General features: G+C 42.1%; 1 protein-coding gene across 7 annotated transcripts in view; it reads left to right on the top strand.

Annotated features, from left to right (window-relative positions):
* LOC140723611 (uncharacterized) overlaps positions 1-24714 on the top strand; it is a 43734-nt gene that overhangs the window by 11637 nt on the left and 7383 nt on the right. For 3 of the 7 annotated variants that reach the window (XM_073038180.1, XM_073038183.1, XM_073038177.1), the window contains exons 1-4: positions 455-602; positions 5120-5292; positions 6491-6667; positions 15984-16279. The gene's annotated coding sequence lies outside the window, so the exon portion shown is untranslated. Of the gene's footprint in view, positions 1-454; positions 603-5119; positions 5293-6490; positions 6668-15983; positions 16280-24714 lie in introns of those variants that run through there. The other 4 variants (XM_073038179.1, XM_073038178.1, XM_073038181.1 and 1 more) reach the window with 3 other exon arrangements.

The following is a 24714-nucleotide window of genomic DNA, read 5'->3' as shown; positions in this document are numbered from 1 at the left end:
TCGAAGGGTCTCGGCCCGAAGCGTCGACAGCGCTTCTCCCTATAGATGCTGCCTGACCTGCTGCGTGCCACCAGCATTTTGTGTGTGTTGACTGATTTAAAAGAAACCTGCTCATTTTCTGTGTGGGTCTGAATTGTGTGTCGGGATGGGAAGTGAATCGAAACTATAACTCTGAGAACTCTGTGACCTGGGGCTGGAGGGAAAGTGATCGGGGAAGATATCGAGGGAAAATCTAAATACGTATGGAAATGATATAGGGAAATAATGAAATAATTTGGGAAATGCGGCAGTGGGTAGGGCAGTATGTGAAGGGCGAGGAACAGTCACCGGTCACATGGGAGACCCTCCAGCGTCACGTGATCATGTTTTACTGCAGATAGGCAGCATTTGCGGGGTTGTTTCCGTGGCCCCGCCCACCGCCTGTGCCGCATGAAGCACAGTGCGCATGCTCACATGCCCGAGCAAGGCAGTGATGTTTTTTTCGTTCTTTGTGGAAGTGGGTCCGGGTTCGGGATCAGGATCCGGAGGGGGTCGTCGCCCCCTTGGACGGCGAGCCGGAGACGGATTATTCTCTGCGGGGCAACACCAACAATTTCCCTTCGGTGAGTATTGAAGCCGGTCCCGAGCGGGGAGGTCTGACGGTGAGCAGTGACTTAACTTTCCCGAACTCAAACAAAAGAAAATCTGCAGTTGCTGGAAATTCGAGCAACGCGCACAAAATGTTGGAGGAACTCAGCAGTCCGGGCAGAATCTAGGGGAAGAATACAGTCGACATTACCGGCCGAAACCCTTCGGCAGGACTGGAGAATAAAAGATGGGGGTGGGGAGGGAAGAGAGAAACACAGGGTGATCGGTGAAACCTGAAGGGGGAGGGGATGAACTTTCCCGAACTGGCGGCCTCGCCTCGCTTCCTTCACAGAATCTGCCGGGGTCGGTCCGGGTTGTGAGACCTTCACACCGAACCGTCTGAGATGAGCCGCCGCTCAGCCCCTGTTGTTCTGGTCCTATTAGCAGGATGAAGTAAAACATGTTTCTATCTTGTTACTGACAAAGAATTGTACAATTTGTGTTCCGTGTGTTATCTGAATGTACTTGCCTGTGATGCTGCCACAAGTCAGTGTTTCTTTGTCCCTGTACCTTCCCGTTCTTGTGCACTTGGCAATAAATTCAACAGGACCTGAGAAATCTCAGTGAGATTTGATTAGTGATGATCATCTTGGCAGCTCGGTAGGTCGAATGTATGCGACAGTACACTGTTAAATGCAAAACCCTGAACAGTGTTAATGATCAGAGGGATCTTAGACTCCAAGTTCATCGCTCCCTGAAAGAGACTGCAGAGATTGATCGGGTGGTTAAGAAGGCAAATGGCAAGGTTGTCTTTATTAGTTGAAGCATTGAGTTCAAAAGTCGGGAAGTTGTGCTGCAGCTTTATAAAACTAGTTAGACCACATCTGGAGTGTTTCATACAGTTCTGTTCGCCCCCATTCTCGGAAGGATATCGGGGCTTTGGAGTGGGCGCAGAAAAGGTTTACCAGGATATTGCCTGGATTAGAGGGCCTGAGCTATAACAGGAGGTTGGACAAACTTGTGTTGTTTTTCCGGAGCTGTGCCGGCTGGGGCGAGACTGGATAGACGTTTATAAGATTACCAGAGGATTAGAAGCCATGTCTCAGAAAGGCAGCGTCCATTATCAAGGACCTCCAGCACCCAGGGCATGTGGTTTTCTCAATGTTACCAGCAGGTAAGGAGGTACAGAAGTCTGAAGGCTCACACTCAGTGATTCAGGAACAGTTTCTTCTCCTCTGCCATCCGATTGCTAAATGGATATTGAACCCTTGAACACTACCTCACATTTAAAATATATAGTATTTCTGTTTGTTGCACGATTTTTAATTTATTCACAGTGTTACGTACCCCGTAACTGGGTGTCTGACCAGCAGAGAAAGAAGAATACGTTGGAGTCTGGTGGTACCAAACTAAAGGTGTTTATTAGTAAACTACACAATACACTATCAAAATTGCAAATATACATATAAAACAAGTTAGCAGTAATAAACCTAAAAGTGTAGGAATAATAATAATAAATAATAAACTAGCTCTATCAATGTCTAGGGGTAAATGAATTGTCATAGGAAAGTATAGAGTTCAGTTCATAAATGCTGAGGTGGTTATGGCTGTTGTATTGAAATCGTTGGAGAGAGAGTGAGAGCGAGCGAGATGTAACAGCAACAGCTGCGGCAGGCAAACCTTTTGTGGCTTTCTTAATCCATCATATCATTATGGCCATTCAGTTATGACCCCTCCCTCCTTCAGCTAGACCATTCTTCTGTGGTGGACTCATCACTCTGGCATGAGTGGACACACACACAAGTCCCCACCGGCCCTGCTGTAACACTGTGAGCTTTACTGACCGATCTCCTGGTTCGGTCTCCGAAGGTGGTGTCTGAAGGGTGTCTCTCCAGACCTGCCTTTTATCCCCACTCACGGGGTCTCTGCTATCCATCAACTCTGAATGACCGTATCCATCATATCAGGCCACTACTGCTATCTCCTGAGGAATGTTAAGGAGCAAAGTGAAGTCCTTGTAGTGGAAGGTAAATAATCCAGGAAGAGTCATAATACAGTAAATCAACAGTCTCTCTCCCCCTCTTATCTGTAGCAGATGTTCTTGCCTGGGCTTTATCTCTCTCTTTCATGAGCAGCATAACAACAGCAATAGTTCGTAGTTCTCAGGAGGGGGGTTGGGAATGGTTAACTCTGCAGCCATTGTCCATCAGGTCTGTTCATCACTCTTAACAACAGAAACATAGAAAACCTACAGCACAATACAAGCCCTTCGGCCCACAAAGTTGTGCCAACATGTCCCTACCTTCGGAATTACTATGGTTACCCATAGCCCTCTATTTTTCTAAGCTAGTTTTTCTTTATTTTTCTCCAGTGTCTCCAGGTACCTATCCAAAAGACACTATCATACCCACCTCCACCACTGTTGCTGGTAGCCAATTCCACACACTCACAACTCTCTGAGTAAAAAACTTATCCCTATCATTTCCTCTGCAACTGCACACGAACACTTTAAACCTGTGCTGTCTTGTCATAACCATTTCAGACCTGGGAAAAAGTCTCTGACTATCCACACGATCAATGCCTCTCACCATCTTATACACCTCTATCAGGTCACCTCTCATCCTCTGTTGCTCCAAGTAGAAAAGTCCGAGTTCACTCAAACAATTTTAAAAAGGCATGCTCCCCAAACCAGGTAACATCTGTGTAAATCTCTGCAACCTTTCTATGGTTTCCACATGCTTCATGTAGTGAGGCAACCAGATTGAGCACATTGGGGTGTGACCAGCATCAGATATAGCTGCAACATTACCTCTCGGCTCCTAAATTTAATCCCGCGATTGAGGGAGGTCAATGCACCATATACCTTCTTAACCACGGAGTCAACCTGCGTAGCAGCTTTGAATGTCCTATGGACTGGGAACCCAAGATCCCTCTGATCCTCCACACTGCCAAGAGTCTTACCATTAATACTATATTCTGCCATCATGTTTGACCTAACAAAATGAACCACTTCACACTTATGCTGGTTGAACTCTATTTGCCACTTCTTAGCACATTTTTGCATCCTATCGATGTCCCGCTGAAACCTCTGACAGCTCTCCACCCTATCCACAACTCCCCCAACCTTTGTGTCATCAGCAAATTTACTAACCCATCCCTCCACTTCCTCATCCAGGTCATTCATAAAAATTACGAAGAGTAAGGGCCCCAGATATTTGTATACTGTAATTGATTTAGTTATTTTTATTATTTTAATTAGGGTTTTTTTGTTCTATATTATGTATTGCATTGAACTGCTGCTGCACAGTTAACAAATTTTCTGACACACGCCATTCATAATAAACCTGATTGTGATTCTGAGTGGACTGATGATACATTTTTCCTGGGGCTTGAAATGTCTGATACATTTCAGGTGAGAGGAGATCTGAGTGGCAGGTTTGCTTCTTTCCACAGAGTGGTGGGAGACCCCACTGGTCACATGATCACATTTGCCCCTCCCATTTAACAACAGATGGGCAGCATCTGCCCATCTGTTTCTGAGGCACTCACTTCGCGCATGCTCTCTGTCTCCGGCTGGGCGGTGTTTTCATTTCCGCTCAGTGCTGAAGTACTTCATCTGTGGGATTGGGAAAGGGTCCTCATCTTCTGGGTGGGGGAGCCAGGGATCTGGATCACTGTCTGCGGGCCGAAGATATCGCGTTCCCATCAGTGAGTATTGAGACCAGTCCCGAGCAGGGAGATCCATTGTTGGCCGTGAGCCCTGAACTGATCACGAATTACTCATTTATTTTCCGATTATCTGGGCTTGTCAAAAATGTGTGGACTTCACTTAACCTGCATTGAACGATTCAAACCAGGAGCCCAGGCTGTCTATTTCTGCAGAGTTGAAATGGAAGTCCCGCCAATAGGTCATGTGAGGCTGTGTGCCGCGGATCTGCCCCACCCTCCGCTTTGTGACGCAAGATCACATAGTGTGATTTTCGCCACTGTGTTCATTAACTTCCCTGAACTCGCCTCGTTTCCTGAGGCTGCTCACATTTGTCCTTGAGCTTTCTGGCTGTTTTGTCTTCTCCCAGACTGGGGTGGGTGAGAAAGGAGAACATCCCAGGTTGTGGGGATCTTTGATTTCACTGCCTGCTTTACCGAGGGACTGGGAAGTCTAGGGGGGAGAGTGGTTTCTGTGATGTGCACGTGGCCAAGTGGTTAAGCAATCTGAAGGTCATGAGTTTGAGCCTCAGGCCAGGCAGTGCGTTGTATCCTTGAGCATGGCACTTAACCACACATTGCTCCTGCACGTTTATAGCCCAGATGGATCAAATCACCTAATCCTGTTCCTGTGTCTTATGTATTACCATGACAGAATGATGGCTCCTTCTTATCCCATATTGTTTTGTGATGTGTGAGGGACAATAAAAGATTGTTCACTGAGATGATTATATTTGGCTTCAACTTTTAAATTTCAGTGAGTTTTGTTCTTAGTAACATTAAGCAGAAATGTTTGGTTCTCCTTTTCATTGTTAATGTGCTTCATTATCTCTCTGGTTAATGCTAGACCTGCAGTGAGAGGTTTATTGGAAGAAAAACCCCAACTGCAAGCAAACCATGGCTAAAGATGTGGGAATAGCAACAAGTGAACTAGCCCGAGGACTGAGAGCATCAACTGGAGAGAACACCTCTGAATCAGCTGACTTGGAGTTCCCAGTGAGTCAGTGAGGAGGAAGTTTGGTGAGTCTCATTTACTCAAACACTGGTCCTTTATACATTACATACCTGTACAATAGAAGGTGGGAAATAGTTGGTGAGACTGAATGTGCCCAGAAGAACCATTTATGCCTCTGTCAGACACAGTTGCAATCACACCAGTTCTGGTAATGTGCTTCCAGCAGCCCAGCCCTTTAAAATCACTCGCATTTTGTGGAAGTCAGATCTGGATAAAATGGTGGAAATCGGGCAGAATCTCAAGTTGCTGGAGATCTGCATTAAAAACTGAAAATGAAGTCATCGTGACAAAATGTTTTTAACCTGAATTGTAAAGATTGTTCCTCTCCCCACAGGTGTTCCTTACATGCTGAGCAGTTTGGTAATTCCAATTTCTTTTTATTACATTCACTCTGGATTGGTTTATGTTTCCTGAAATGTACCGGTTTTAATATGGACATGGAAATGGCTCACTCTGTGATAGTAGAACAGTAAAGTAACCACAACTTTCCCCTGCAAATTACCCTGGTACCAATTAGTTTGTTATTCCTAGAAATGTGTTCAGTACAGTTGCTGCGAACAAGGTTTGCAAAAATAATCTCAGGAATGTTCAGCGTTATGTATGAGGAGCATTTGATGGCTGTGGACCTGTGCTCAATGGAGTTCAGAGGGATGGTGGGGGTGGTGGAGGGATGTATGGATAAGTAAACCTACCAACTGCTGAAAAGCTTGGATACAGTGGACATGGAGAGGATGTTTCCATTAGACTGTGATCTGACAGCACAGTCTCGGAATAAAGAAGCTTCCCTTTAAAACTGAGAGGAGAAGAATTTTTTGGCCAGAAGATGTCTGATCTGTGGAATTTGTTGCCACAGAGGCTGGTTGAAGCTGCCATTTGGGTATATTTATGACAGCGATTAACATATTCCTGATTGCTGAGTAGCTCAGGGTTACAGGAGGAAGGCAGGAATATGGTGTTGGAATGAAAATCAGCTGTGGTTAAATGGTGGGGCAGACCAGATGGATCGAATCATCTAATTCTGTTCCTGACTGAATGATGGCTTCTCCTTATCCTGTATCATTTTGTGATGTGTGAATGACAATAAAAAAATGTTTACTGAGATCATTATATCAGCCTTCAACGTTTTGTTCTTAGTAACATTAACCAGAAATGTTTGGTTCTCCTTTTTATTGTTATTGTGCTTCATTATCTCTCTGGTTAAAGTTAGACCTGCGGTGAGAGGTTTATTGGAAGAAAAAGCCCAACTAGAAGCAAACCACGGCTGAAGACAAGGGAACAGCAACAAGTGAACCAGCCTGAGGACTGAAAGCATTAACTGGAGAGAACAGCTCTGCCTCAAGAGACTCGGAGATTCCATTTATTCAGTCAGGAGAAAGTTTGGTGAGTCTCATTTACTCAAACTCTGATCCTTTAGACATTCCATACCTGTATAAGGGAAGGTGGGATATAGTTGGAGCGAGACTGAATGTGCCCAGAAGAACCATTTATGCCTCTGTCAGACCCAGTTGCAATCACTCCAGGTCTGGTAATGAGCTTCCAGCTTCCAGCCCTTTAAAACCACTCCTATTCTGTGGAAGTCGAATCTGGAGAGAGTCACTCAGAGACCGTATAAGTACAAATGCTTTGTTCCAAGCACCTGAGGCTTACTCAGTTGGTCACTCAGACAGACACAGTCGATGACTGTCCCCACCCAATCCACTAACTGACTAACAATTCCCCTTACACCACAGATATATCCATCCAGATACTCCCCACGCAACACAGGTTGGAGCCAAAGATATTTACTACATGAACCGCCCCTATAGACAAGTTACAGAACAGTCATAATGGCTTCCAGACACAGAACAGACTGAAGCTGTCCTATCTCTTCGCATGAGTGCACATGGAGATAAGCATCCTGAAACCCTAGCTAGCTACCCTCAAGAAGAAACATGGCTCAGCATGGCTTAGCACATCTGTTGATCATCAGCAATTTCTTTCAGAAAAACAGGCTGCTATTGTTTAATGAAGTGTTAACCCTTTTACATACTTTATCATTCCATCTTTTAGATCATTACATGATCAACAAAGCAGTAACTTTTTACAGAGAAAGCAACCGAGTACAGCTTTGACTTCTCAGTGGGTAATGACAGTGTACAACAGTAATTATAACAAAGATATGTACAACTATTAGGCCATAATGCAGTATCATGCCCCACATATTACCAAACAGGCCTTCAAGATCACCGTTTCGATCCTTCGGTGAACCCGTGTAAATCCTGCCCTACTTTCTTGATGCTGTCAATCTCCTTTGCAGTGTGCTCGGAGAGGGATGTAATGTTAGCAGATTCATCAGGGATATAGGTTCAACATTCTGTGTCAATAATAGCACAGGTTCCCCCTTTCTCAGCTAGGATAAAATCTAAAGCCATACAATTCTGTAGGACTGTTTGTCATATTGCAATAATTTCAGTGGATATTTCTGTTACTTGGGCCTGTGTTTCTGTCAGGGCCCCTGCAGTATTGTGGCCAGCTCCTCAAGTGCTGTATCCAAATTGATTATCTCTCATGAATTCCCAGCTACTCCATAGGAGAGAAAAGTAATCATCCAAAATCAATCAGTCTCAGTTGTTCCTCTCTGCTGCTGGGCACCTGCAAGTATGGCCAGGATGCATGTTTCCCAGTATTGGAAGTTCCGTTTGGTGGGGGCCTGAGACACCATTCCTCAAAACACTGACAGCCACAGTCATCTATGACTGGACCACAGGTCCTCATCTCACTTCCCCGGATGTTATTTGAGAAAGCCCAGGCTGAGAGTTCCTCACTCTGGTTGAGCGGGATTACTGACATTGGAACCATAGTTTTACCATGCTGTGGAATTTCAGCACAAACCCAGCAGGCCCCTAGTTCTACCTGTTTGGCATAGGTATGACAGAAAGACAGAAATGTGTTAACATGGGGGCCCCCGGATGCTGGGGTGAGCCCTCTCAAAGACATAAACATGAACACCACTAACAACCAATACATTTTCCATTAGTCCGAGAGTGACCTTCTACACAGTTCCTTCAGTAACATGTTTGGCACCTAATGATGTATCCACCGAGATTGCCCCTTCAGTTTCACAGCCATAGGAGCGGTCGGCACACCTAATATGGTCCTCTCCACCGAGGTCCAAGATTCCCTCAATCCCAGTTGTTTGTCAGGAAAAAAATATCCCAGGTTCCCCTCTGCAGAGTAGTTCTCTTCCTTGTAAGCCTGTCGTACCTGTGAATGCATGCTTGGAAAATTTTGGTTAGTTGTTATATATATGTCCCCATGTCTTCCCCTCGGGTATGAATATCCAATTTTGCTGGTAGACTTTCTGGGAGCAATGTTACACTAGGTCTTAGTCCCAAGGGTGTCATCATGGGCCATCCATAAATGATTTCAGCTGGTGACAACCCTGTTTTCCCCTGTGGGGTAACCCTCATATGGAACTGGGTGACGGTAGGACCTTCAACCGAGTCCAGTCTCCACTGTTAGTTTGGCCAATTTACTCTTCAGAGTGCCATTGGCTCTCTCCACTGTGCCAGCGGCCCGAGGGTGGTGTACACAGTGGAATTGTTGCTTGATAGCTAGTTCGTTACGTATGCCTTTGTTTACTTTCATCACGAAGTGTAGGTCATTGTCAGAGCTCAGCATCTCTGCCAGGCCGTACCCGGGAAGTATTTCCCGTAATAATACCTTCACAACAGTCATAACAGTATTATTGGTAGTTGGAACAGCTTCAACCCATCTACTAAACACATCTATAATACCTAAGCAGTATCTATAGCAATGTACTCTAGGCAATTCAATAAAATCAACTTGTAGACACAAAAAGGTCCACCTGGCAAGGGAGTCGTACCCGGTGTGCAGGGTACAGGTTACCAACCATTCCCTCCTTTCCCAGGTGTGTACAATTATGTATATAATCGACCAGTATTGGTAAAAACTGTGTAGGAACACAAACCTGTCCCACTTTGGTGATCCAAAAACCTAGGTCGTGGTCCTTCTGGCACCCCCATCTGGGACCACAGTTTTCACTCCTCCTCAGAGGCATCCCCCTGAGAAGAACAAAACTCGAGGTAGCTGTAGAGCGGTGAGTAAGTTGTTTACAAAGGTGGCATTACTAATGGGGTGGCCAGAGGAAGTCAGGAATCCCCATGTTCCCAGAGAGTCCCGTAGTCATGTACAATTCCAAATGCATAACGGGAGTCTGTGTAAACGTTCCCACTTTAGTCTGTTGCTGGGATACAGGCACGAGTCAGAGCAAACAGCTCAGCCTTCTGGGCAGAGACAGCTGCTTCAAAAGAGGCTTGCTCAATTACTTCACTGTCCATCACTATCGCATAGCCAGGATATCGTTTTCCTGCTGGATCCACAAAGGAGCTTCCTTCCTCATAAAACGTTGCCTCGGGATTGAGGGGATATTGCTAAATGGATGGGAGAGTCTGTCCTTCTTCTGTTGTGATCCAGACAGGGGGACAGTTGGTGCGACAGATTTCTTGGCCTGAAATTACACAGAGATGGGATACAGCATCTTGGGATTGAACACTATTAAAAGGTTGTCTTACCAGATATCCCATCTTCACCTCAGACTCCTTCCCGTATTAGACTAGACCCGCGGCCAAGTCTTGCCAGTCTCCCTCGGTGCTGGAGGCTTATTTCGTTAGGGTGTAGGCCAGGAACCCTGGGCTCTTTGGCTTGAACCCAGGGCAAACACTAACAGTGGTATGGGGAACCACCAGTTCTGTCTGTCGCCAAAGGAAATCCGGAAATTCGGCCAGTAATGCAATACCGTCTCTTCCTTTAACCTGTCTAATCACCGTGACTGGGAACTTCTGTCCATCGAGGGGTGCATAATATTGGCTTTCCTCAGTGGCGCACCCCGTAGGGTCAAAGCACAGAGTCACATGAGGGTCGGCTGCTGGCAGAAGGAGTGGAGTCTAAATTAAGTGCCCTCCACTTGGGGTCGGAAACTGGAGAAGCTGTCGGTTGTTCACCTGTCAAGGGTGACAGCATTGTCTGTGCAAAGAATCTCGACTTCCAACAGACAGAGCAAGTCTCTCCCTGCTAGATTACACACCCCCCCCCCCCCCCCCCCCCCATCTGGTGGTGACTGTAAATGAAACCTCACACTGGCACCCCTGGAATTCCACCTGCAGTGGCTGGGTACGTGAATACGTACGTTCCGTGCCTTCGAACCCTGACAGAGTGATTATAATGTCTGATAGCTGGAATCCCTTTTCCAATACTAGTTCCTGATCGAGAGTGGTTGTGGTTGCCTCATATCAATCATAAACGGAACTGGATTTCCAGCAACTTGTAATATTACATTGGGCTCTTCCTGAGGGTTGGCACTCATGGTTGGAAGCATCTTCTTGTCAGTTTCCAAACGGGTTGTTGTCCCTACCTGTCCTGTGCTAGATTTTTTCTCCCATTTCTGTTCCTCAGATATAGCCCGCTCGCGTCCTTCTTCCCGCTGAGCATATTCAGCTTTAATATTAGTTCCCTTCGGGGTTGATCGAGATTCGAAAGTTGGGTCCTAATGATATGTCAAAGCTCGTCACATTTGATTTCGGTCATTGTCAGTCCAATCCATATTATTTGTTTTAATCATGTTGGCTAACTTAGTTGGTAAGCATTGGAGCAGTAGGGCATTAAACTGGGGGGGACAGATTTGCTTGGTCTCCTGCGAAGGTGCCGTAGCAGGCCACAAATCGCTCTCAATAGTCTGGTCCTGATTTCCCAGCCTTATGTTTGCATTCAGGTACTTTAGTGATGTTTACAGGTTGCTGGAGAGCCCTTTCCAAAGCTTGAATGATTTGGTCCATCTGTTCATTCTCATTATGTTTTCCCGCCTGTGACTGCTGATAGGTTTGGTATCTCAATTCTGCCTTCAATTTCCACCCCTCATCAGCTGAGAGAATCATGCAGCAGAGACCAAATAAATCTTGCGGAGTCACATTAAACTTTTGTGTAGTACTGTGGACACACTGAGCAAACTGTGCTGGTTTTTCTTTTCTATCTGGGGCCTGATTCATGATCATTATCATTTCTTGAGGCTTCCAGGGTGCATACACAGGAATCACTGAGGGCTGTCCCTCCTCCTAATCCTAGGGGGAGTGTTTGCTACTGTTGTTCAGGAGGATTGAAACTAATGTGGCAGGGGGATAGGAACAAGTGCAGAGAGACAGAGGGGTGCAAAATGAGAGTAGAAGCAAAAAGTAGTAAGGTGAAAAGTATAAGTGGCAGGCAGTCAAATCCAGGGCAAAAATCAAAAAGGGCCACTTTTCAACATAATTGTATAAGGGCTAAGAGTGTTGTGAAAACAAGCCTGAAGGCTTTGTGTGCCAATGCAAGGAACATTCGTAATAAGGTGGATGAATTGAATGTGCAGATAGTTATTAATGAATATGATATAGTTGGGATCACAGAGACATGGCTCCAGGGTGACCAAGGATGGGAGCTCAACATCCAGGGATATTCAACATTAAGGCGGGATAGACAGGAAAGAAAAGGAGGTGGGGTAGCGTTGCTGGTTAGAGAAGAGATTAACGCAATAGAAAGGAAGGACATTAGCCTGGAGGATGTGGAATCGATATGGGTAAAGCTGCGTAACACTAAGGGGCATAAAACGCTGGTGGGAGTTGTGTACAGGCCACCTAACAGTAGTAGTGAAGTTGGGGATGGCATTAAACAGGAAATTAGAAATGCGTGCAAAAAAGAAGGAGCAGTTGTAATGTGTGACTTCAATCTACATATAGATTGGGTGAACCAAATTGGTAAGGGTGCAGAGGAAGAGGTTTTCTTAGAATGTGTGCGGGATGGTTTTCTGAACCAACATGTCGAGGAACCAACTAGAGAACAGGCCATTCTAGACTGGGTATTGAGCAATGAGGAAGGGTTAATTAGCAATCTTGTCATGTGAGGCCCCTTGTGTAAGAGAAACCATAATATGGTGGAATACTTCATTAAGATGGAGAGTGACATAGTTAATTCAGAACCAAATGTTCTGAACTTAAAGAAGGGCAACTTTGAAGATATGAGATGTGAATTAGCTAAGACAGACTGGCAAATGATATTTAAAGGGTTGACAGTGGATAGAAACATAGAAAATAGATGCAGGAGTAGGCCATTCGGCCCTTCGAGCCTGCATCGCCATTCAGTATGATCATGGCAGATCATCCAACTCAGAACCCTGTACCTGCTTTCTCTCCATACCCCCAATCCCTTTAGCCACAAGGGCCATATCCAAATATAGCCAATGAACTGGCCTCAACTGTTTCCTGTAGCAGAGAATTCCACAGATTCTCCACTCTCTGTGTGAAGAAGTTTTTCCTCATCTCATCCGAAAAGTCTTCCCCTTTAACCTTAAACTGTGACCCCTCGTTCTGGACTTCTCCAACATCGGAAACAATCTTCCTGCATCTAGTCTGTCCAATCCCTTTAGAATTGTAATCGTTTCAATAAGATCCCCCATCAATCTTCAAAATTCCAGTGAGTATAAGCCTAGTCGATCCAGTCTTTCTTCATATGAAAGTCCTGTCATCCCAGGAATCAATCTGGTGAACCTTCTTTGTACTCCCTCTCTGGCAAGAATGACTTTCCTCAGATTAGGGGACCAAAACTGCACACAATACTCTAGGTGCGGTCTCACCAAGGCCTTGTACAACTGCAGTAGAACCTCCCTGCTCCTGTACTCAAATCCTTTTGCTATGAATGCCAGCATACCTTTCGCCTTTTTCACCACCTGCTGTACCTGCATGCCTCCCTTCAATGACTGGTGTACAATGACACCCAGGTCTCGTTGCACCTCCCCTTTTCCTAATCGGCCACCGTTCAGATAATAATCTGTTTTCCTGTTCTTGCAACCAAAATGGATAACCTCATATTTATCCATATTAAATTGCATCTGCCATGAATTTGCCCACTCACCTAACCTATCCAAGTCACCCTGCATCCTCTTAGCATCCTCCTCATAGCTAACACCGTCGCCCAGCTTCGTGTCATCCGCAAACTTGGAGATGCTGCATTTAATTCCCTGGTCTAAATCATTTTTTTATATAACAAATAAAGCATTTATTAAACACTGAAAAACAAACTCCCAAAAGTAGACAAACCGCTAACGTAACTGGAAATCAGCTGCTGTGCGGCAGCATAAACAGTTCTTAAAGCAATAAAGCTTAAACAGTTCTTAAAACGATGTTGCAAAAACAGTTCTTCAAAGTAGTACTGCAAAAGTTCAAAATGCTTACAGTCCATTAATGGAGAGACTTTTTAGACAATTTCAATTCTCTTTCACGTCGTGTTGTTGTGGTACCCAGTCGAACTATACTTTTCCCGGAGAATTTACGAAGATGAAAATGAAACGGCTTAAAGGCACTGACCTTTCCTTTATAAAACTGTGCCCAATCGTCTCTGCTATATTTCGCAGGGATTAACATGGGGACAGCCAATGAATTCTTTCTGAATGTGGATCAAACAAGGTCGAACCTGTTTCACCGTCGAAGTCGACTTTTCTTGATCTTTTAGCTCCCGAACTCCGATCTTCACTCTCCACTGATTTTTAAATGGCAGTATTATAAAGCTGTCGATGACCTTTTAAACTTTAGGCATTAATTAAAACTCCACCTTTCAACCAAAAAACGAGATAACAATTCCTTCTCTATTGTCAAATGGTTTCTTTGATGCTTATTAAATTTCTTAGAAAAGTAAGCTACTGGATGATCAACCTCATCACTCTCATTACTTTGCATTAATACTGCTCCTGCAGCCTCATCACTAGCATCTACAGCTAATGAAAAAGGTTTTTCAAAGTCAGGTGCCTTTAGCACAGGCTGTTGACATATCATAGTTTTCAATTTTTCAAATGCTTCTTTTTAAAAAATATTTATTTATTAATTTTTAGAAAATTACAAAGAATAAATGTGATGATAAATAGTGAGAAAAATAACATTAACCCTCCCCCCTCCCCCCTTAAACCTTATCTAAAGAGAGAGAAAAAAAGAGAAAGTTTGCCTGGATATCGGAGGATCCCCACATGCTCCATGGAGTTCAAAATAATTTTAATATTTATTTTTACTTTCCCCAATTACTTTATAATTTTATCTTCAAAGGACCTATATATTTAATCCTATCTTTTGTAGGTATGGGAGCCAAATTTTCAAAAATATATCATATTCATTTCTTAGATTGTATGTAATTTTTTCAAGTGGAATACAACTATGTATTTCATTAATTCAACAATCCATAGTTAAATATAAATCAGATTTCCAAGTAACTGCGATAACTTTTTTGGCTACTGCCAATGCAATTTTTATAAATTTTTTCTGATACTTATTCAATTTAAGTTTCGGTATGTCCCTTCAATGTCTCCTAATAAAAATAATACTGGACTATGTGGGAGTTGTACTCCAGTAATTTGTTCCAATAAAAGTCTTAGATTTATCCAAAATGGTTGAATTTTAAAACAAGACCAAGTAGAATGTAAAAAAGTACCAATTTCTTGATTACATCGAAAATATTGGTCAGACATATTTGAATTTAACCTATTTATTTTTTGTGGTGTTATATATAATTGATGTAAAAAATTATATTGTATTAATCTAAGTCGAACATTTATTGTATTTCTCATACTATCAGAACATAATCTTGACCAGTTTTTTCCATCAATTTTAACATTCAAATCAAATTCCCATTTTTGTCTTGATTTATGAATTCCTGATTTAATTGTCTGTTTTTGAATCAAATTATACATACAAGATGTAAATTTTTTAATTTTACCTTTTCGAATTAATATTTCTATTTCACTAGATTTTGGCATCAACGTTGTTTGACCCAGCTTTTCTCGTAAATAAGCCTTTAATTGAAAATAACAGAACAGAGTGTTATTTGATATTTTATATCTATTTTTTAATTGATCAAACGACATCAATATACCTCCTTCAAAACAATCACCTATATATTTAATCCCCTTTTGGAACCAATTATGTAAAAGTTTATTATCTATTCTAAAAGGAATAAGCCTATTTTGAATTAAAGTTCTTTTTGCTAATAAAGATTTCTTTATCTCATCGTCCATAGTTACCTTATTCCATAAATCAATCAAGTGTCTTAATATAGGAGATTCTTATTTTCCAGTATCCATTTAGATTTCCATTTACATATATAATCTTCTGGTATATTTTCTCCTATCTTATCTATTTCTATTCTAATCCATGCCGGTTTTTCTTCATCAAAAAAAGACGCAATAAATCTAAGTTGATTTGCTTTATAATAATTCTTAAAATTTGGAAGTTGTAACCCTCAAATTTACATGTCAATTTTTCCAATGATATTCTTGACATCTTTCCTTTCCAAAGAAATTTCCTTACATATTTATTCAGTTCTTGAAAAAACTTCTGAGGTAATTGTATTGGTAAAGTTTGAAATAAATATTGCAATCTAGGAAATATATTCATTTTTACAGCATTAACTCTACCTATTAATGTTATTGGTAACATCATCCATTTATCAAGATCCTCTTTTATTTTTTTTAATAATGGCAAATAATTTTGTTTATATAAATTTTTTACATCATTATCAACTCTAATACCTAAATATTTTATCCCATTTATTGACCATCGAAATTGAGTTACTAATCGACATTGATTATAATTTCCTTTGGTAAGGGGTAAAATTTCACTCCTTTCAGATTTTCGGAGAAGGACTTCTGAGAATCGGAGCAAGAGTGAGGTAGAAGCCATTTTGAATTTTACCGGTTTTCATCTGAGTTGAGAGAGGCGGGACTGCGCAGGCGTGTGACGTCAGGCAGTGAAGTGCGGGAGATTTAAAAGGAACATAGCCCGATACAGCGGGCAGCGTCGTTGCGGGCAGTGGAGTGAGCCGGGAGTAGAGTGGAGGCCTAAGGGCTTTGGCTCAACGGGCTTCGGCAGAACCGGGCGAGGCGAGGAAGACCGGAGCTGCAGAGCTCTCACAGCTAGTTGCTTGGTAAGTATTGGTAAGCAGTCCTGCTTCCTTTTACACTTATGACTTTAAAAGTATTGTTAAATAGTGTGATAGTTAGCTGTATTGGGGCAAAGGGTTCTTGCATAACTAATACTAGTACATTAAATTAACTATATAGCATGGAGCAGGTGATGTGTTACTGTTGCGAGATGTGGGAACCGGTGGACCCCATTGAGGGACACGGCGACTACATTTGCAGCAAGTGTTTGTTGCTCGAGGAAATCCAGCTTCATATTGATGAGCTGCAGTCCGAGCTTCAGACACTGCGACACATCAGGGAGGGGGAGAGTTACCTGGACTCTGTGTACCAGGAGATAGCCACACCTAATAGATTAACTAATGTAGATTGCAGTCAAGCACAGGATGGTGTGGCTATGAGTGAGGCAAGTAGGGGAATCCAGGAGGTAGGGCTGGAAGAGATGCAGGCCTTGCTCTTGTCCAACAGATTCGAGGCTTTAACTCCCTGTGAGGGCAGGAGCGGGGACTGTGGGGAGGATGAGCAACCTGCCCATAGCACCATGGAGTGGGGGGCCATTCCAGAGGGGGGAGTCAATAGAAATGTTGTAGTAATAGGGGACAGTATCGTCAGGGGGATAGATAGGGTTCTCTGCAACCGAGAGCGAGAGTCCCGAAGGCTATGTTGCCAGCCTGGTGCCAGGGTTAAGGACATCTCTTCTGGGCTGGAGAGAAACTTGCAGTGGGAGGGGGAGGATCCAGTTGGCTTAATACACATCGGTACCAATGACATAGATAGGACAAGGAAGAAGGTTCTGTTACAGGAATATGAGCAGCTAGGGGTCAAATTAAAAAACAGAACCTCAGGGGTAATAATCTCTGGATTATTACCTGAGCCACGAGCAAATTTGGCTAGGTTAAATAAAATTAGGGAGTTAAATGCGTGGCTCAAAGACTGGTGTGGGAGAAGTGGGTTTTGCTTCTTGGGACACTGGCACCAGTACTGGGACAGGAGAGAACTGTTCCGGAGGGACGGGCTTCACCTGAACCAGGCTGGGATTAGTGTCCTGGTGAATCATATAACTAGGGCTGCAGAGAGGTCTTTAAACTAACTAGTGGGGGGGGGGGGGGAGGATTCTAGAGAGCAAATAATTAAAAAGACAATGGAGAAGGTAATAGATGTAGGTAAAAGTGGAGGAATAAAAAGACAGAGTGTGTCAGGAGGGGAAAGAATGTACGGAGATAAGCGTAAAGTTGTACAAAAGGAAAAGGTAGGAAATAAGTGTCAAACATATTTGAAAGTCCTTTATTTGAATGCACGTAGTATTAGGAATAAAATTGATGAGTTGACGGTACAAATAATTACGTATGGTTATGATATTGTGGCAATTACGGAAACATGGCTGCAGGGTGACCAGGACTGGGAATTAAACATACAACGGTATTTGACAATTAGGAGAGACAGGCAAGAAGGAAAAGGAGGTGGGGTGGCTATGTTAATAAAGCAAGAAATCACTGCAATAAAGCAAAATGATATTGGCTCAAAGGATCAGGATAACGAAACAATTTGGGTAGAAATAAGAAATAGTAAAGGGAAAAGAGCAGTGGTGGGAGTAGTCTATAGGCCTCCAAACAGCTGTAACTCAGTCGGTCGGAGCATAAATCAGGAAATAGTTGGGGCTTGTAATAAGGGAACAGCTATAATTATGGGGGATTTTATCTTTCATATTGACTGGACTAATCAAGTGGGACACAGCAGCCTTGAAGAAGAGTTTATTGAGTGTATTCGGGATGGGTTCCTTGAACAATACATTACTGAGCCGACAAGGGGGCAAGCAGTCTTAGATCTGGTCCTGTGTAATGAGACAGGACTAATAAAAAAATGTCCTAGTAAAGGATCCTCTTGGAATGAGTGACCATAGCATGGTCGAATTCCATATTCAATTAGAGGATGAGAGGGTTGGATCTCAAACAAGCGTACTGAGCTTAAATAAAGGAGACAATGATGGTATGAGAGCGGAATTGCTTAAGATGGATTGGGAAAATAGATTAAAGGGTAGATCGGTACTTGATCAGTGGTGTATATTTAAGGAGTTATTTTACAACTATCAAGAAAAATATATTCCACTGAAGAAAAAAGTGTGTAAAAGAAAAAATAGTTATCCGTGGCTAAGTAAAGAAATAAAGCAAAGTATATGACTAAAAAGAAAGTTATATAAGGTAGCTAAATCTAGTGGGAAGATTGAAGATCGAGAAGCTTTTAAAGATCAGCAGCAAATAACAAAAAGATTGATTAAGAAGGGGAAGATAGATTATGAAAGTAAATTGGAGATAAACATAAAAGCAGATAGTAAGAGTTTTTATAGTTACATAAAAAGAAACACGGTGGCTAAAGTAAATGTTGGTCCCCTAGAAGATGAGACCGGGAAATTAATGGTAGGGACATGGAGATGGCGGAAACGCTGAACAAATATTTTGTATCAGTTTTTACAGTAGAGGACACTCAAATTATCCCAACACTCGATAAACAGGGGGCTCGAGGGGGAGAGAAGCTAACTACGATTCAAATCACCAAGGAAATGGTACTTGATAAATTAATGGGACTGAAGGTGGATAAATCCCCTGGACCAGATGGCTTGCATCCTAGGGTCTTAAGGGAAGTGGCGGTCGGGATTGTGGATGCATTAGTGATGATTTTTCAAAACTCGCTGGACTCGGCAATGGCCCGGCAGATTGGAAAAATGCTAATGTAACTCCTTTATTTAAAAAGGGCAATAGACAGAAGGCTGGGAATTATAGGCCAGTTAGCCTAAAATCTGTGGTTGGCAAAATGTTGGAATCGATAATTAAGGAAACAGTAACAGGGCATTTGGATAAACATAGCTTAATAGGACAAAGTCAGCATGGCTTTACAAAAGGGAAGTCATGTTTGACAAATTTGTTGGAGTTCTTTGAGGACATAACATATAGGGTAGATAAAAGGGAACCAGTGGATGTGGTGTATTTGGACTTCCAAAAGGCATTTGACAAGGTGCCACACCAAAGATTATTACTTAAAGTAAAAAATCATGGGATTGGGGATAATATTCTGGCATGGGTGGAGGATTGGCTTTCTAACAAAAAACAGAGAGTTGGGATAAATGGTTTATTCTCAGACTGGCAGTTGGTGACTAGTGGTGTTCCGCAGGGGTCGGTGTTGGGACCCCAACTCTTTACAATCTATATTAATGATTTGGAGAAAGGGACTAAGTGCAACGTATCGAAGTTTGCTGATGACACAAAGATGGGAGGGAGTGTAATGAGTGCGGAGGACATTGAAACCCTGCAGGGGGACATAGATAGGCTGAGTGATTGGGCAGACATTTGGCAGATGAAATATAATACTGACAAGTGTGAGGTCTTGCACTTTGGCAGGAAAAATAATGGAGCAAGTTATTATCTAAATGGAGAGAAACTGGAAAGTGCTTCTGTGCAAAGGGATCTGGGGGTCCTGGTGCAGGAAACACAAAAAGTTGGTATGCAAGTGCAGCAGGTGGTCAATAAGGCCAATGGAATGCTGGCTTTTATTGCTAGGGGGATGGAGTATAAGAACAGGGAGGTCTTACTGCAGTTGTACCGGGTATTGGTGAGACCACACCTGGAGTACTGCGTGCAGTTCTGGTGTCCATATTTAAGAAAGGACATACTGGCTCTCGAGGCAGTGCAGAGAAGGTTCACTAGGTTAATTCCGGGGATGGGTGGGTTGATGTATGATGAGAGGTTAAGTAGATTGGGACTCTACTCATTGGAGTTCCGAAGAATGAGAGGCGATCTTATTGAAACATATAAGATTGTGAAGGGGCTTGATCGGGTGGATGCGGGGAGAATTTTCCCAATGATGGGTGAAACTAGGACTAGGGGGCATAATCTTAAAATAAGGGGATGCCGTTCCAGGACTGAGATGCGGAGAAATTTCTTCACTCAGAGGGTAGTGGGGCTGTGGAATTTACTGCCCCAGAGAGCTGTGGAAGCTACTACACTCAATAAATTCAAAACGGAGATAGACATTTTCCTGGATAAAAATGGCATTAGGGGATATGGTGAGCGAGCAGGTAAGTGGACATGAGGCTAGGTTTAGATCAGCCATGTGATCTCTTGGACCAGTTTTCGATAGCCTGGATGGGTCGGAGAGGAATTTTCCAGATTTTTTCTCCTCAATTGGCAACTTGTTTTTTTTTCCCCGGGTGATCACATGGGTTTGGGCGGGATGAATAATAAAATAAAATGGGCGGCATGGTGCCCTGTTGATTGGCACTGTTGCCTTGTGGGATTCGGTGAAAACTAGAGTTAAGATTGGATCAGCCATGATCTTGTTGAATGGCGGAGCAGGCTTGAGGGGCCGATTGGCCTACTCCTGCTCCTATCTCTTATGTTCTTATGTACTTTATACCCTGATACTTGCCCATATTCTTCCAATCTAAAAGATATTCTTTGCAAAGATTGCAATGGGTTTGTTAAATAAATCAAAACATCATCAGCAAATAAATTAATCTTATATTCTTCTTGATTAACTCTAAAGCCCCCAATGTATGAATCTGTTCTAATTAATTCAGCTAATGGTTCCATTGCCAATACAAATAAAGCAGGTGATAATGGGCAGCCTCGTCTAGTTGACCTCGTTAAGCAAAATGGTGTTGAAATCTGACCATTTGTAGCTACTTTAGCTTGAGGATTAGTATTTAAGGTTTTAATCCATTGTATAAAAGATTTTTCTAACTCATATTTTTCCAATACCTTAAATAAAAAATCCCATTCCAATCTATCAAATGCTTTTTCTGCATCCAAAGCAACTGCCACACTCATTTCCTCTCTTTTTTGTGCCAAATGAATTATACTATGTAACCGGGTTATATTATCCATTGATTGTCTGTTATTAATAAAACCTGTTTGATCCATATGTATTAATTTTGGTAAATATTTAGATATTCTATTAGATAAAATTTTTGCGATTATTTTATAATCTGTATTCAACAAAGAAATAGGCCTATATGATGTTGGTTTTAAAGGATCCCTATCTTTTTTTGGCAATACAGTTATGATCGCTGTTAAAAAAAGATTGTGGGAGTTTATGCATTCTTTCCACTTGGTATATTAATTCCATAAAAGGAGGAATTAATAAATCTTTAAATTTTTTATAACATTCAGGAGGAAAACCATCTTCTCCTGGGGATTTATTACTCTGAAGTGATCCTAAAGCTTCTTCAACCTCTTTTAATATAAAGGACCTATCTAATCCTTTCTGTTCTTCCAAATTTAATTTTGGAAGGGTTATTTGCGATAAAAAATTATCTATCTCAGCAATCTTATTTTGTGATTCTGATTGATATAGTTCAGTATAAATTTTTTTTAAAGTTTCATTAATTTCTAAAGGTTTATAAGTAATCTTTTTTACACTTGTTCTAATTGCATTTATTGTTTTAGAAGCCTGTTCTGTTTTCAACTGCCAAGCAAGAATTTTATGTGATCTTTCACCTAATTTGTAATATTTCTGTTTAGTTCTCATAATTACTTTTTCTGTACGATATGTCTGGAGTGTATTATATTGTAGTTTTTTATTAACAAGTTGTCTTCGTTTTTCTTCTGTCATATATCTCCTCATCTAAATCATTAATATATATTGTAAACAACTGATGTCCCAGCACTGAGCCTTGCGGTACCCTACTAGTCACTGCCTGCCATTCTGAAAAGGTCCCGTTTACTCCCACTCTTTACTTCCTGTCTGCCAACCAATTCTCTATCCACATCAATACCATACCCCCAATACCATGTGCTTTAAGTTTACACACTAATCTCCTGTGTGGGACCTTGTCAATAGCCTTTTGAAAATCTAAATATACCACATCTACTGGCTCTCCCCTATCCACTCTACTAGTTACATCTTCAAAAAATTCTGTAAGATTTGTTACGTATTCAGGCAACAATAAATATATATGAGTTAGGCAAGGGTTTTTATAACAAATAACACGTTTATTAAACACTGAAAACAAACCCCCCAAAAGTAAACAAACATTAGCTTAACCGGAATTCAGCTGCTGTGCGGCAGATTCGCAGTTCTTAATAGCGTTGCAGTTCAAACAGTTCTTAAAGCGGTATTGAAAAATAACAGTTCTTTAAAGCGGTATGCCGAAAGTTCAAAAGCTCACAGTCCATTTAAAAGGAGAGACTTTTTAAGGCGATTTAAATTCTCTTCCACGTCGTTGTCCTTCTATCCCCAGCGTCAAACTTTCCCACGAAGAATTTTATGAAATATAACGGCTTAAAGGCACTGACCTTCCTTCCACACTATTCTCAATCTCCCGCTATCCCAGCGGAGATTAACACGAGAACAGTCAACGAAATCCTTCCGAATGAGGATCACACAAGGTCGAACTTTCCACCGTCGAAAATCGATTCTCCTCGATCTTTATCTTCCAAATTCTTATCTTCACTCTCCACCAGCAAAGAAACCGCTGGCAATGAACTTTTAAACTTTAGGCATTAGATAAAACTTCATTTTTCAACTAAACTGCGTCATCACATTAAATCACGCAGTGACATGAAGTCATCTTGGCAAATCTAGCCACGAACTGCCCCACCTGACAGGGTGGGTCTTCCTTTTATACCCTGTAAAAAAAAACTGTCACATGACCTCTACTGGCGGGAAAATGACATCACTCCACCATCACAAGACCATTACCTCAAGTCCAGTATAACTTCAACCCCAGTCACGTGACAAGGGTACCACTGTCATGTGTCACGGGTACGTAACAGATTCGTCAGACAAGACTTTCCTTTCACAAATCCATGCTGACTTTGTCCGATGATTTCACCTCTTTCCAAATGTGCTGTTATCACATCTTTGATAACCGACTCCAGCATTTTCCCCACCACTGACATCAGACTAACCGGTCTATAATACCCCAGTTTTTCTCTCCCTCCTTTTTTAAAAAGTGGGGTTACATTAGCCACCCTCCAATCCTCAGGAACCAATCCAGAATCTAAGGAGTTTTGAAAAATTATCACTAATGCATCCACTATTTCTTGGGCTACTCTGGGATGCAGACTATCTGGCCCTGTGGATTTATCTGCCTTTAATCCCTTCAATTTACCTAACACCACTTCCCTACTAACATGTATTTACCTCAGTTCCTCCATCTCACTAGACCCTCGGTCCCTTACTATTTCCGGAGGATTATTTATGTCCTCCTTAGTGAAGACAGAACCAAAGCAGTTATTCAATTGGTCTGCCATGTCTTTGTTCCCTATGATCAATTCACCTGTTTCTGACTGTAAAGGTCCTTACATTTGTCTTGACCAATCTTTTTCTATTCACATATCTGTAAAAGCTTTTACAGTCAGTTTTTATGTTCCCTGCCAGCTTTCTCTCATAATCTTTTTTCCCTTTCCTAATTAAGCCCTTTGTCCTCCTGTGCTGGTCTCTGAATTTCTCCCAGTCCTCAGGTGTGCCGCCTTTTTTTTGCTAATTTATATGTTTCTTCTTTGGACTTGATACTATCCCTAATTTCCCTTGTCAGCCACGGGTGCACTACCTTCCCTGGTTTATTCTTTTGCCAAACTGGGATGAACAATTGTTGTAGTTCATCCATGTAATCTTTAAGTGCTTGCCATTGCATATCCACCGTCAACCCTTTAAGTATCATTTGCCAGTCTATCTTAGCTAATTCACATCTCATACCTTCAAAGTTACCCTTCTTTAAGTTCAGAACCTTTGTTTCTGAATTAACTATGTCACTCTCCATCTTAATGAAGAATTCCACCATATTATGGTCACTCTTACCCAAGGGGCCTGGCACGACAAGATTGCTAACTAACCCTTCCTCATTGCTCGATACCCAATGTAGAATGGCCTGCTCTCTGGTTGGTTCCTCAACATTCCTATGCAATGGCAAGCATTTAAAGATTGCATGGATGAACTACAACAAGTGTTCACCCCAGTTTGGCAAAAGAATAAACCAGGGAAGGTAGTGCACCCGTGTATGACAAGGGAAATTAGGGATAGTATCAAGTCCAAAGAAGAAACATACAAATTAGCCAGAAAAAGTGGCACACCTGAGGACTGGAGGAAATTCAGTGTCTAGCAGAGGTGGACAATGGGATTAATTAGGAAAGGGAAAAAAGATTATGAGAGAAAGCTGGCAGGGAACATAAAAACTGACTGTAAAAGCTTTTATAGATAAGGGAAAAGAAAAAAATTGGTTAAGACAAATATAGGTCACTTACAGTTAGAAACAGGTGAATTGATCATAGGGAACAAGGACATGGCAGACCAATTGAATAATGACTTTAGTTCTGTCTTCACTAAGGAGGACATAAATAATCTTCCGGAAATAGTAGAGGACCGAGGGTCTAGTGAGATGGAGGAACTGAGGGTAATACATGTTAGTAGGGAAGTGGTGTTAGGTAAATTGAAGGGATGAAAGGCA

This window comes from Hemitrygon akajei, unplaced genomic scaffold (assembly GCF_048418815.1).
Source record: "Hemitrygon akajei unplaced genomic scaffold, sHemAka1.3 Scf000120, whole genome shotgun sequence".
NCBI classification, from domain to species: domain Eukaryota; kingdom Metazoa; phylum Chordata; class Chondrichthyes; order Myliobatiformes; family Dasyatidae; genus Hemitrygon; species Hemitrygon akajei.
This window is presented reverse-complemented; position numbering and strand designations above follow the sequence as displayed.